This window comes from Rhinopithecus bieti, unplaced genomic scaffold, assembly GCF_001698545.2.
Source record: "Rhinopithecus bieti isolate Rb0 unplaced genomic scaffold, ASM169854v2 scaffold_36315, whole genome shotgun sequence".
In the NCBI taxonomy this organism is placed as follows: domain Eukaryota; kingdom Metazoa; phylum Chordata; class Mammalia; order Primates; family Cercopithecidae; genus Rhinopithecus; species Rhinopithecus bieti.
The window spans coordinates 418,743-432,405 of record NW_016815814.1 but is presented as its reverse complement, the minus strand read 5'-3'; positions in this window follow the sequence as shown (position 1 = coordinate 432,405).

The window sequence follows — 13,663 nt, the reverse complement described above, 5'->3', positions numbered from 1 at the left end:
GTTATAATGCTGTAAGGGCCCATGTAATAATGAGGGTCAACCCACATTTACTGAGTGCTAAGGGCTGAGTGCGCCACTGCCTCTGTGAACCTTCACATTGGCCCTGGGAGGGGAGCGCTAGCATTATCCAAACTTGACAGGTGAGGAAGCTGAGGGAGAGAGAAGTGAGGCATTTTCCCCCAAGCCCACAGAGCTAGTGAGGGGTGGGATTGGAAGCCTGGCTGCTGAGTCCCATACTCCTTTGCCCCAATTTTTACAAGAGCTGTGCCAAATTGTCATCAGTCTTCCATATATAGCATCTTTTCCTTTTTAAGCCTTTGAACGAGGCTACCTATTTTCTATGGAGGGGACCTTAGATTCCAGACAGTGGAGCAGAAAACTGGGAATTCACAATGCAATTACTAAGCCATGGCTCTCCCCTCAAACTTAACTTCCCTCTGTGCCTATTGTGAAGAAGGACCTCCTACTACTGATCCTCCTGGGGATCTGGTGGGAATAAACCAGCATGCTCTCAGAGGAAGACACTCTCTCTATCCCATGTCTTCTTGGTGGCGAACCCTGTGACATCGCTTATTTATTCAACCAGTATTTACCATACACGACTTCTACTTAAGCCTTGGAGTCTCCGTTACCCAGTGCAGTTTTGGTCCACCTCTTCTATGTCACTATGACCTAGATGAGAAGGGCCACACCAAGGCTCTCTGCCAAGAGACTATGGAAGGCCCATTGCCCACTTAGGCCTTCCCATCAATAAAGGATACTTAGGCCTGTAGTCCCAGCTACTCTGGAGGCTGAGATGGGAGGATGGGAGCCCAGGAGGTCAAGGCTCCTGTGAGCTATGATTGTACCACTGCACTTCAGCCTGGGTGACAGAGCAAGACCCTGTCTCAAAAAACTAAAAAAACAAACCCTTGTAACCTGCACATGCACCCCCTGAATCTAAAACAAAAGTTGGAATTATTTAAAAATATATATGAAAGGAAAGGACATTCGGCTTCCAGTGGCCAAGGGCCCTACAGGCAGGGTCTCTGCAGGCAGTATTGCTCAGGGCTCAGGCCAAACCAGGTGGCAAGGCAGCTCCCTGCCCACTCTGTTCCATGCAGAATTCTGGAGTCATTGCCTCTGTGAGTTTCTTTGTGGGACTGGATGAAGTAGATGTGGCTGCTGGCTGCTAGCTGGGTTGAACATGTTGCCCAGAGGAAAGGGAAGCTTTATGTTGGGACAGAGTGACTAACCCCCTTTCAGGAAGACGGCAGGGCAGGCTCTAACTGGTTGAAGCTTCCGGGAGCCTCCCGGGCTGTGGGTGAAGGCAGCATGTCTGGTGAAGACAGGCTAAGGATTTAATGGGACAGGCAAACCATCTCATCCAAAGGGATGACCACAGGAAGAGCCAGCACAGAGGCCAAGGGCATGCACCTGAGGCCAGGTCAGAGCGGGTGGACTGGGGTATTGGAGCTGGAGAGGCCCACTCAGGCCCTGGAGAAAAGGGAGGGGGTTTTTCTAGGATGCTCTTGGCCTCGCCTGGGGGCAGAGGTGAGGAAGACGGTCAATGCAGGGAGCTCTGTGTCAGAAACATGTCTGCCTTCAAAGAAAGCAGCCATCCTGGAGGAGAAGGCACCTGGGAGGGCCTGAGGGATAAGGGAAAGAAAGAAAGGCACAGGCCAACCAACCCCATTGGCCAGCCAGATGGCCGGACTGGGTGATACCTGGAGGCAGCCCCCAGCCATGTACAGGGGCCAGTAGGCATGGGAGACCCAGCATCTGCTGGGGAGTCCGTTTAGTTACAAGCAGAACATCCAACACACTCGCCTTGCCACTTACTGTCATCCCCCGGACGGTGGAAAACACCATTGCTGCGAAGCTTTCGAGCCAATAATGACCAACAGAGACGAATAGGCTGGCCAAGTGGAAACAGAAACTCGGGGGGAGTGCCCATGTCCCCTAGGTACCCCGGAAGGTGGTCCTGGGTAATGGTCACATGCACAGACTCTGGTCAAATGGAGCTGAGGGTCGATGCCAACTCCACCCTTACACCCTAGGTGACCCCAAGCAAGTATCTGGGGCTCTACCGACCCAGTCTGTAGAGTGAGGATAATAACAGCACGTACTTCCCAGGGCTGCTGGGGGGATTAAGTAAGGTAAAGTATGCAAACAGCTTTTCCCCGTGCCTGACATGCAGAAAGCATTCAGTACATATGAGCAATTACGATCATTTTCCCAGCCAAGGAGAGAACATTCGAACACTGTCTGGCATGTGACTTGGATTTTCAGAATACGAAATTCCAGCACTCAGAGAAGAAATAAGCTTGGAAGGGAAAATTACATTAGAGGGTGGGGAAGTGTTCAAATATGTCATTCTGACTGTGCTGTTTAGACAACAAACAGTGGGCAGGAAGTGGTTAAACCGAAAGGGGGAGCAGAGGGTGACTCAGGGACAGAATGTGGGCATTGACAGTGGGGGGGGGGGTATTTTCCAGGTGGTACCTCACCTAGGTGCTGTTCGGAAGGTCAAAACGACCCTAAGACCCCTTCAATCCTACAGGGCAGCTCCTCTCATAGAAAGAGAGTCCAGGTCATACAGAGGTGACTCAGAGAAAGAGAGACAGAATGCTAAAATGCCCGTATGTTGCAAGTATCTCGTCAGAAGAGTGCAAGATGACTTCAGTTCCAGCATTCACATGTACCTTTGCACTATGAATTCAGAATAACAGTAGCTAGAGCTCTACCAAGACAGGAACAACTCTACACTTCCAGTGTGACCTCTGAGCAACTGCAGAGGTTGTGACAATTCTTGGCTACTTTGCAGTTAATAACCTTGGTCAAAGAAGCCACCAGTTAATGCAGACTAGCACAGGGCATGGAACAACATGGGGCCCAGAAGAGGTATCAGTGGAAGTGTAAAGAGATAATCAGGATAGAACCTTGCCCTGCTTTCTCGTCACCACATTTTCTAATGTTAGGGAAAAGTATTCTTTTGGGACTAATTGCAGCAATCCCATTGCTTTCCCCTGAAAAACAGGTGTGTTTACCCCAGGGAAACAGTGAATCATGCAATAGATCATCTTTCTCTTCTTCCTTTGGCCGTCAGGAAACTCAGAGCCAAATTCACACTTCACCTTTGGTAATTTTGTGAGAACCTGTAATTTGCATGTTTGTGACCCAGTTTCCCCTTAGTCTCTTCTCTGGCCTTGACTTTTACTCAACATTTTTCCTATTTTAGTATTTGTAATTTTGGAAGTCACTTCTGATCCACCTTTGTAGAGAACAGGAGGATACTGCCATGAGGAATCACTGTGTAAAATAAAAAATGCTTTGCAAGCCGAGGGAAGTGAGGTTGACTAAGCAGGAGTGAGGTTATTGGGGTCAAGGGTGTGGAGAGGGAAGGTGAGTGTGAGGGGTTTTTTGTTTTTTTTGTTTGTTGTTTTGGTTATGGAAACAAACTTGCCAAGGAGTAGGAGGGAGCTGCCCCAGGGCTGGAAATAATCCCTTCTGTCTAGAAGAACTGGGGCTCCTCGGGGGATTTCCAGAGGCCAGAGGCAGTGGCAGTGCTGACCTGGGTCTGAGTCCCCTGTCAGAAACAGGAAGGAATGCCACCCTTTCTCCTCAACTGGAGAAAGTTCATTGGATTGCAAGTAAAGGAGAATAATTGTTCTGTGGAACTAGCTTTGAATCCGCTCTGTTACAGATTTGTTGTTGTTGTTGTTTTGTTTTGTTTTGTTTTTTGAGATGGAGTCTCGCTCTGTCGCCCAGGCTGGAGTGCAGTGGCGCAATCTCGGCTCACTGCCAGCTCCGCCTCCTGGGTTCACGCCATTCTCCTGCCTCAGCCTCCCGAGTAGCTGGGACTACAGGCGCCTGCCACCTCGCCCAGCTAGTTTTTTGTATTTTTAGTGGAGACGGGGTTTCACCGTGTTAGCCAGGATGGCCTGACCTCCTGACCTTGTGATCCTCGGCCTCCCAAAGTGCTGGGATTAGAGGTGTGAGCCACCGAGGCTGGCCACAGATTTTTTAAGAGTAAGCTTGGGAGACAGAGGGAGACCCCATATGTCAAAAAAAAAAAAAAAAAAAATTAGCTGAGGTGGTGGCCTGTGCCTGTGGTCCTAGCTACTTGGGAGGCTGAGGCGGGAGAACTGCTTGAGCCTAGGGAGGTGGAGTCTGCAGTGAGCCACCATTGCACCACTGCACTCCAGCCCGGGCCACAGAGTGAGACCCTGTCTCAAACAAACTATCAAAATTAATAGCTTGCAAATTTCAATATTTTATTACCCCATCCCTCGGCCCCACCAAGGTTAGATTAGCGGAGACAGGTCACTGCAGGAAGCTGTCCAGCAGCATGGAGGGGACACTGTCCTCAGCCTGTTCCAGTCAACGTCAATACAGCCATTTGCAGTCGGGTATGGATGACACATAATCTCTACGTCTAGGAATGACCCCGTGGTTGCCAGACGGCACTTAGGGCCTGACAGAACCAGGATCCAAAAGTGCTTGACAGGCCGCAGCCGGAGCAGCTTGGACCAGATGCCTTTAGGAGGGATCAGTGGAGGCTCAGGGCAGGCTGGGGAGGCTTGCAGCCACGGAGAGCGGTGCTGAATACCGCGGCGCGCCCTGGAGGAAAGGGGGCGGGCTGCTCGGCAGAGTGGAGGCCTTTGGTCTCAGGAAGAGGCCCCGAAGGAGGGGGCTGCCCTGCCCCCGGGGCCACCGGACCCCACAGAAGCCTCCGAGCTCCTCTCCCTGTTTCCCCGCTCTGCCCACGCCCCCCGCCTCCCCTGTAAACCCTGCCCTCCCGCAAATGCCCTCCGGCTGACAGCACTCAGGCCTCCCCAGCGGCGGGTCCCCACCTGATCAGGCCCTGGCCACCCCCCAGCCCTCTCCTCACTCACTCTTCCCTGGATACCTGGGGGCCCCCACTTGGGGCACCTGCCTGGCCGCTCCCCCGGGCACCCTTGCAGCAGACTGCGCTTCAGTCAGGTCTCAGTGCAAACGTCCCCGTGTCCTTGAGGACCCCCGACTCCACCTGTATAAAATCGCAGCTCCCTGGTCACTTTCTATCTGCTGTCCCCGCAGTGATGCATTTCACTTTCTCTTATCGCCACCTGACACCTTATATTTTACCTGTTTGATGTTCACATGGAGCTCTGCCGAAGCAGAGACTGCAGGCCCCCTGCGGCTCTGACCCAGTGCCCAGCCTGTGGGTGCTCAGCAATGACCACTTGTGGATGGATGCGCGAATGAATGAATGAATGAACGAATGAATGCTTTTCAAGAGAGACAGAAGTGAACTTCAGGCTCAAAGCTAAGGCAGGACAAGAGTCTCCAGTATCATATGGCCCCAAGCAGAGGTGGTGAAACACAGCCAGTGAGGTTTTTACTAAAAACTAAGGACTTGATCACCATCAGAGTTGTACAGTACAGTGAGGGCCACAGAAAATGCCTGGGTTTTGGAAGAATCCAGGTGACTGGTTCAAAAACAAAAGCAATCGGACAGAAAACAATTTGGTTGAGAACAAGTTGCAGTGGAAACAATTCAACCCAAAGGACAATTTGGTCTAAAAGTATACCCCACATTACTTTTCAAAAATTAGAATTTTAATGCAGCATGAAGGTGAATTGCATCATTTTGTGCCTTTTCAAGTATTTTGCTTACATTTCGGGATATTTAGTTTTACCCCGTGCTTTAATTTTCTAGTTAATTTTTTAGTTAACTATTTTCATTCTGTTCATTTTTAACGTTTTTTATCATGATTTGGCACATGTATATGTATTTGTTTGTGTTTTGAGACAGAGTCTCACTCTTTCGTCCAGGTTGGAGTGCAATGGCACGATCTCGGCTCACTGCAACCTCTGTCTCCCGGGTTCAAGCAATTCTCCTGTCTCAGTCTCCTGAGTAGCTGGGATTACAGACGTCTGCCACCATGCCCGGTTAATTTTTGTATTTTTAGTAGGGATGGGGTTTTGCCATGTTGGGCAGGCTGGTCTCGAACTCCTGACCTCAGGTGATCCACCGGCCTCAGCCTCCCCAAGTGCTGGGATTACAGGCATGAGCCACCACGCCCAGCCAGCACATATAGATGTAGAAGTGCATAAAACATAAAGGTACTGTTTAATAGTTATAAAGTAAGAACCCACAAAAACACAACTGGTGAAGAGCCAGGACATCACTGGCCCTCAGGTACACCTGAGTGTCCTTCCCAACACAGCACCCTTGTTAGCCCTGAAGGACATAGCCACCCTGCTGCTGGGGTAACTGCGTCCTTTTTGCCTTTGTCCTTTTGCCTCCTAAGAATGCATCTCTGTGGCTGGGCTTTAGGTTTGCCTATCTGTTTGAGAATACTACACAAACAAAATCATATTGTACATATTTTCTGTCTGGCTTCTTTCATTCAACACTGTGACATTCGTTTTTCTTGTGTGGTTGCAGTACACTCCTTTTTGTTACCGTACTGTGAGGTTTATAACAGCAAAACGTTGGAAACAATCTAAATGTTAAAAAATAGGGGAGGCTGGGCACAGTGGCGCATCCCTGTAATCTCAGCACTTTGAGAGGCCAAGTCGGGTGGATCACTTGAGGTCAACGGTTCCAGACCAGCTTGGCCAACATGGTGAGACCCTCGTCTCTACCAAACACACAAAAATTAGCCGGGCATGGTGGCTGGCTCCTGTAGTCCCAGCTATTCCAGAGGCTGAGGCTGGAGAATCACTTGAACCCAGGAGGAGGAGTTTGCAAGTGAGCCAAGATTGTGCCACTGCACTCTAGCATGGGCAACAGAGTAAGACTCTGTCTCAAAAAAAAAAATAAGATAAAATAGAGGATTGGTTTAATAAAGATGAAAGTTTACAAAACAGAAATTACGATGTAATCCTACTTTTGTTAAAAGGGAAGAAAGAAAAGGCAACAATGAGAGAGTGAGAGCGAAAGAGTGAAAGAAAATACATTCATATGAGTGTATATAGAGAAAAGTCTAGAAAAATACACCGTGTTGTACCTAAGCATGGTGAGTGAGTTCAAGGTTCTTACATACGTATATAAAATATGTGAGTGTGTGGCCCGGGCGCAGTGGCTCACGCCTGTAATCCCAACACTTTGGGAGGCCGAGGCAGGCAGATCACAAGGTCAAGAGATCGAGACCATCCTGGCCAACTTGGTGAAACCCCGTCTTTACTGAAAATACAAAAATTAACCGGGCATGATGGCGGGTGCCTGTAGTCCCAGCTACTCGGGAGGCTGAGACAGGAGAATCACTTGAACCCAGGAGGCAGAGCTTGCAGTGAGCCGAGATCGCGCCACTGCACTCCAGCCTGCCGACAGAGCGAGACTCCGTCTCAAAAAAAAAAAAAAAAGTGTGTGTGTGTGTGTGTGTGTGTGTGTGTGTGTGTGTATGATATGTAGATCTAGATATAGATTGACGGAAGTTTCTGCTTTTCCTGCAAGGAAAAAAAATCATCAAACAAGTAGAGGAGACATAATTGGCTAAAAATAAACTGGGAGAGAAAAAACCAAGACCTAGTTGTTGGTTACTTTATCTTTTCAAATTCATTTTTGCCCACCTTGTCTTGCCTTGCTCTGTTTATAATAGATGAAAACAACCTAAATTCATTTTTATAAAATCTTTGTTTGTCCAAACTGTTCCAGCTAACTAAATTGAGTGCTCCAAAGTCAAGCCGGCTTAAATTCCAATCTCAGTTCAGCCCCTTACCATTTGCACAACATTGGGCAAATTAACCTCTCCCAATCTCAATTCCCCCATCTACTAAATGGGGATAAAACCTACTTTGTAGATGTTTTGCAAGAATTAGACATTGCCTGGCTGGGTGCAGTGGCTCACACCTGTACTCCCAGCACTTTGGGCGGAAGGATTGCTTAAGCTCACGAGTTTCAGACCAGTCTGAGCAACATGGCATAACCCCGTCTCTACAAGTAATACAAAGATCAGGCATAGTGGTGCACGTCTATGGTCACAGCTACCCAGGAGGCTGAGGTGAGAGGATTGCTTGGGCCTGGGAGGTCGAGGCCACAATGAACTGTGATCGTGCCACTGTGCTCCAGTCTGGGATGACACAGCAAGATCCTGTAAGAAAATAAAAAGAAAGGAAAAGAAAAGAAGGAAAAGAAAAGGGAAGGGAAGGGAAGAAAAGAAAAGAAAAGAAAAGAAAAAAAGAAAAGAGAAAAGAAATTGCCACATAAGCAAGCTTTGAGTTACTTTATCTGGGGCTGGACAATTCTTTGTTGTGTGGGTTGCTTGATGCATTGTAGGATGTTTTGCAGCCTCTGACCTTTACTTACTAGATGCCAGTAGTCCCCCCCATCCCCCGTCCCCTGGAAAATGTGACAACCAAAAATGTCCCCAGACATTGCCCATACTGCCTTAGACCTGTCCCTCTCTCACCTCCATAACAAATGCCCCTAAGTCCTGTTGGTTCCTCCTTCATGTTACCTTTGGAATCTGTTCCCCTTTCTTACTAGCTGGCTTAGTCCTTCAGTCCTCACCAGGGCAGCACAGAATCCCCAAGGTAGCCTCCCTCCATCAGGCCTTCTGCCCTGCCTCCCTCCAGCGGCTGCACAGAGGGGTGAGACACGAAAACATGAAGGTCTGCTTTTGCTCTTTGATCTTCTCCTGTTTCTCCCAGCTCAGGCAAGTATCCAGGCCTTTCATTTTACTGGGCCAAAAGCCAGTGTCGCGTGTAAGACCCAAGACACTTTTCTTCCCCATCTTCTGTGCCTGCCTAAACCCTGAATGAGTGTATGTCCCAGTGCTCTGGACAGGGAGTTGTGGGTGGTCTCTGAATGAGTAAGGGAATATGCAGAGGGCAGATCAGGCTTGACAGGGGATCAACAGTGGTCAGTCCTGGGGACAACTGGCATCCACACACCTCTCAGGAGCCTCGCTTCAAGCAAGTGGCAGGACATCACAAGGGGTTGGTGCCTGGCATCCCTAGAGAGGGAGGACCTAAGACGGGGCCTCCTTGTGCCCCGTGCATGGCAGAGAAAGCAGCACAACCTTGTGGCCGGAAGGGCTCACATGTGCAGGGACGCTGGGTATTTCCATGGACACAGTGTGACTGCCACTGGGCAGCTTTGACCTGCAGGGTCCCCTTTCTCCAATGCTTCATTGCTGCATAAATTTCTGGGACCTTTCCCCCAATCCACGGTAAAAAGAGCTCACCAAAGTGACTGAGAATGGATTTCTCAAATGCCTGGCTGAATGGGGACTCAGAGTTGGATTTAATTTTCTTTTTTTTTTTTTTTCTTTTTTTTTTTTGAGAGCAAGTCTCACTCTGTTGCCCAGCCTGGAATGCAGTGGCGCCATCTTGGCTCACTGCAACCTCCACCTCCCAGGTTCAAGCGATTCTCCTGCCTCAGCCTCCCAAGTAGCTGGGATTACAGGCACACACCCGCCCATGCCCAGCTAATTTTTTTTGTATTTTCAGTAGAGACAGGTTTCACCATGTTTTCCAGGCTGGTTTTGAACTCCTGACCTCAGGTTATCTGCCTGCCTCTGCCTCCCAAAGTGTTGGGATTACAGGCATGAGCCATTATGCCCGACCAATTCACTTTAATTAAGGAAAACTTTCTTAAATGACATCTCTCACATCAGCATCTATGAGTTTGTAAACTGAGGTTCAGATGCATCTCATGATGCAGAAGCCATCACGTCACTTCCCTGCCTCCAACCCTGCCCTGGCTCCCCATTACTTAAGAATGAAGGTGCCTCATGGTCCACCACAGAGGAAGCAGGGGCTCAGCCTCCACTCCTGCTCCCAGGCCAGACATCACTGATCAATCACAGCATCTCGCTGGCTGTGTCTGAATACCGTCCCAGAATCCTTTGCAGCACTGCCCACTAGGCAGCCTCCTGGGTCTGAGCTGGTCCTTGAGAAGTCAGGTAGTTTCTCTATTTTACCCCCATTTCCCTATTTTACTGCTTCTTAGATCCAGATATACCACTGGCAGATACATTTACATTGCAGAGTGGTTGTTGTTTCCTCCAAAAATATTAATAAACTTAAAACACACTTTTGAATTGAGTGCATTTTAGAGCTGAAATAAAAGCAGCATCTCCCTCCCTGGTCTCCTGGAGTTTCCTCAAAGGCTACATGAGAGGATCCATGCTGGCCCCTGTCTTCTCCTGTCTCCCTTAGCTGACACCAGCAGGCTGGTCCTTGCCTCTCTGTTTTCTTCCCTTTCCTCCCTCTACCCTAAATATTTCTGGGAAGCATCAACTCATTTGTCTTTCAAGACTCACTTAAAGATCTCTAGGGAGCTGTCCCTGACCGCATAATGTCCCACCCAGCACAGGAGTGGGGAGGAGGTCACAGCACAGGGTCACCCTAAGTCCTGCCTACCTCCCTCTCCCAGACTGTCCTAGAGGACAGGGCTCCCTTCACACCCTTCCTAGTGCAGGGAGAGGCTCTGCTAGGAGCTCCTAGAGACAGGAAGAGTACCACATGTGCCTTGGAGAAGTCACCACAGTCCAGCTCAGAGTTAAACAGTTCTCCAGGCTTGGGGCTTACTGACCCACAGTATCAAGCAGTGAAAACTTGAAAGCCAATTGATTAGCCTGCAGTGAAAACATAACAGTCAGGTGGAGTGGATGGTCACAGTGGCCTGACGAGGGTCTGCCCTCCTTGCTACCCAGCCAAGAGGCTTCCTTACCCAAGGTTACTTGGCAACGGTGGAGTCAGTACAGGAGCAGTGACTGATGGGCCTGGAACGTGGGGTGGCGTCAGTTCTGACAGCTGCCCCAGTATCTCCTCAGTGGTAGAGGACCAGGTGGGCGGACCAGGTCACCTCCCTGGAGCATGGAGGCTGGCCCTTCCCTCACATGGCCACAAGGGCAGGACTCATGGCCTTCAGTCTGTAACTCCAGCTGCCCTCCTGATGGACACATCGTGTTCTCAGATAAGGTCACACCTTCGCACTGGTCCTCGAGGCAATCCCTGTACACTTGGGAGGCCTCCAGTCTCCCGCCACCGGCGGCACTCGGCTTCCTCACTTGTCTTTCTCATTTGCTGCCAAGGGCCACCCACGCCTGGCACTGGGTGGGTGACCTGAATGACTGGTGGCTCCCAGGCTTCTTTTTCATAGGTGCATGGGTTAGCAATTCGGAAACTACTTTCTGGGTATTTTAGAACCGGGCAAATAAGTAACCTGGAGCCAGGTGTCTCATTATTAGAGAAAGAAGTTGCAAATCTCAAGGGGAAGGTTACGATCCTTTTGCAGCTTGTAAGCGTGATGATTGGGTGTTTGCAAGAGCGTGTGTGATGTGCCACCCTCACATCTTGTTACATCGGCACATTAGCCGTGTGACATGAGAAATAATAAATAAAGGGGAAGCTTAGACTAAGCCCTAGAGTATGGGGTTGGCATTGGAAGTATCAGCATGAACTCCTATTTTAATATATATAGAGAGGAAGAGATAGAAATATAGAGAAGTGGGCCGGGTGCGGTGGCTCACGCCTGTAATCCCAGTACTTTGGGAGGCCAAGGGGCGGATCACGAGGTCAGGAGATCGAGACCATCCTGGCTAACACGGTGAAACCCCGTCTCTACTAAAAATACAAAAACTAGCCGGGCGAGGTGACGGGCGCCTGTAGTCCCAGCTACTCGGGAGGTTGAGGCAGGAGAATGGCGTGAACCCAGGAGGCAGAGCTTGCAGCGAGCTGAGATCGCGCCACTGCACTCCAGCCTGGGTGACAGAGAGAGACTCCATCTCAGAAAAAAAAAAAAGAAATATAGAGAAGTGTACTCTATGGTTTTCTTCTTAGCTCTGATCACTGAGAGGTCCTAGGAGTGATGACATGCCGGTAGCAAGAAGCACACACACCTGACACCCAGATCCTTGTTTCTGAATATCTGACCCTACTCAAAGGAGCCAGGGCTCCTGGAGAAATGGCTGATCCCAGGGCTGGTACAGGGAAGGGACAAGATGAGCCTGGAACATCTTTTTTTTTTTTTTTTTTTTTTGAGACAGAGTCTCACTCTGTCAGCAGGCTGGAGTGCAGTGGCACGATCTTGGCTCACTGCAACCTCCACCTCCCAGGTTCAAGTGATTCTCCTGCCTCAGCCTCACAAGTAGCTGGGATTACAGGTGTGCACCACCACGCTTGGCTAATTTTTGTAGTTTTAGTAGAGACAGGGTTTCACCATGTTGGCCAGGCTGGTCTCAAACTCCTGACCTCAAGTGATCCACCTACCTCAGCCTCCCAAAGTGCTGGGATTATAGGCATGAGCCACCACGCCCGGCCTGCCTGGAACATCTTGTGCCAGAAAATAAGGAAGGGCCCTGATGATGATGGGGACACGTCCCAAGGAGACAGAAGCCAATGTGAAGCTGCTCCCATCGCCAAATCTAAAAGAATTTCAGCATCCAAATAAATAATGATTGTAAATGAGTATAACTCATAGAAAAATAAAAATCTCTAAGTCCACATGGTATAAATCAACCAATAAATGAGTAGGGAAAGCTCTCCTGTAGAGTTGAGGGCCAGCTAATAGGTATAGAAGGATAGAATTAGTCCTGTAAGCCCAGCTACTTTGGAGGCTGAGTCAGGAGGATCACTTGAGCCCAGGAGTTTGAGACCAGCTAGGGCAAAAAAGCAAGACTCTGTGAAGAAGAAAGAAGAAAGAAGGAGAAGAGGGAGAGGAAGAGGAATAAGAAGGAGGAGGAGGAGGAGGAGGAGATTAGAAAATCACCATCATTTGGTAATTTGGTAACATCACAGTGACAATTCAGGCAAGGACCATCAATGGGTGCTGAGTCTAGTGGTGATAGTCTTATGAGAAACAGGATATTTATATGGCTTCAGAGTGTCTCCCCACAAGACACTTACTCATGACGGGGGTAAAATAGCTATTTATGGAGTAGAAACCTGGCAAACAGCACTTTGACCAAGTGATGAAACAAGCCGGCACCCTGTGCCTCCTGACACGATGTGCTGAGGACACACCATCACCTCTGGGTATGCCTGCCCGAAACACACAGCCCGAATCTCACCACAACTGAACATCAGGTTCTGCCCAACTGAGGAACATTCTACAGAATAACTGGCCAGGTGTCCTCAAAACTGTCAGGGTCATGAAAACAAAGACAGAGGAATTATTCAGATGAAAGGAAATGAAAGAGACACGGCGACTAAAGGCAATATGTAGCTGAATTCGGTCCTGGACCAGAAAATAATTCGGGGGCCAACAATGTTCTTGTTGGGATAATTGGAAACATTGGAGTCAGGTCTGAAGATCAGGTGATAGTGGTAGTTTATCAGTGAACTTCCTGATTTTGATAACTGCATCATGGTTATATAAGAGAATGCCCCCTGTTTGCTGAATCCACACCTTCCTAACTATGGTGCAGCACTCTTCAGCGGCCTCCTGACAAAAGTGTTTCTGTCAAGAAATCTGATGTGGGGGCACGCCCAAGATGACCAAATAAGAACAGCTCCAGCCTCCTGCTCCCAGCGTGAGTGACACAGAAGATGGGTGATTTCTGCATTTTCAACTGAGGTACCAGGTTCATTTCACTGGTGAGTGCCGGACAATCGGTGCTGGTCAGCTGGTGCAGCCCGACCAGCAAGAGCTGAAGCAGGGCGAGGCATCGCCTCACCTGGGAAGCACAAGGGGAAGGGAATCCCTTTTCCTAGCCAAGGGAAACTGAGACACACAACACCTGGA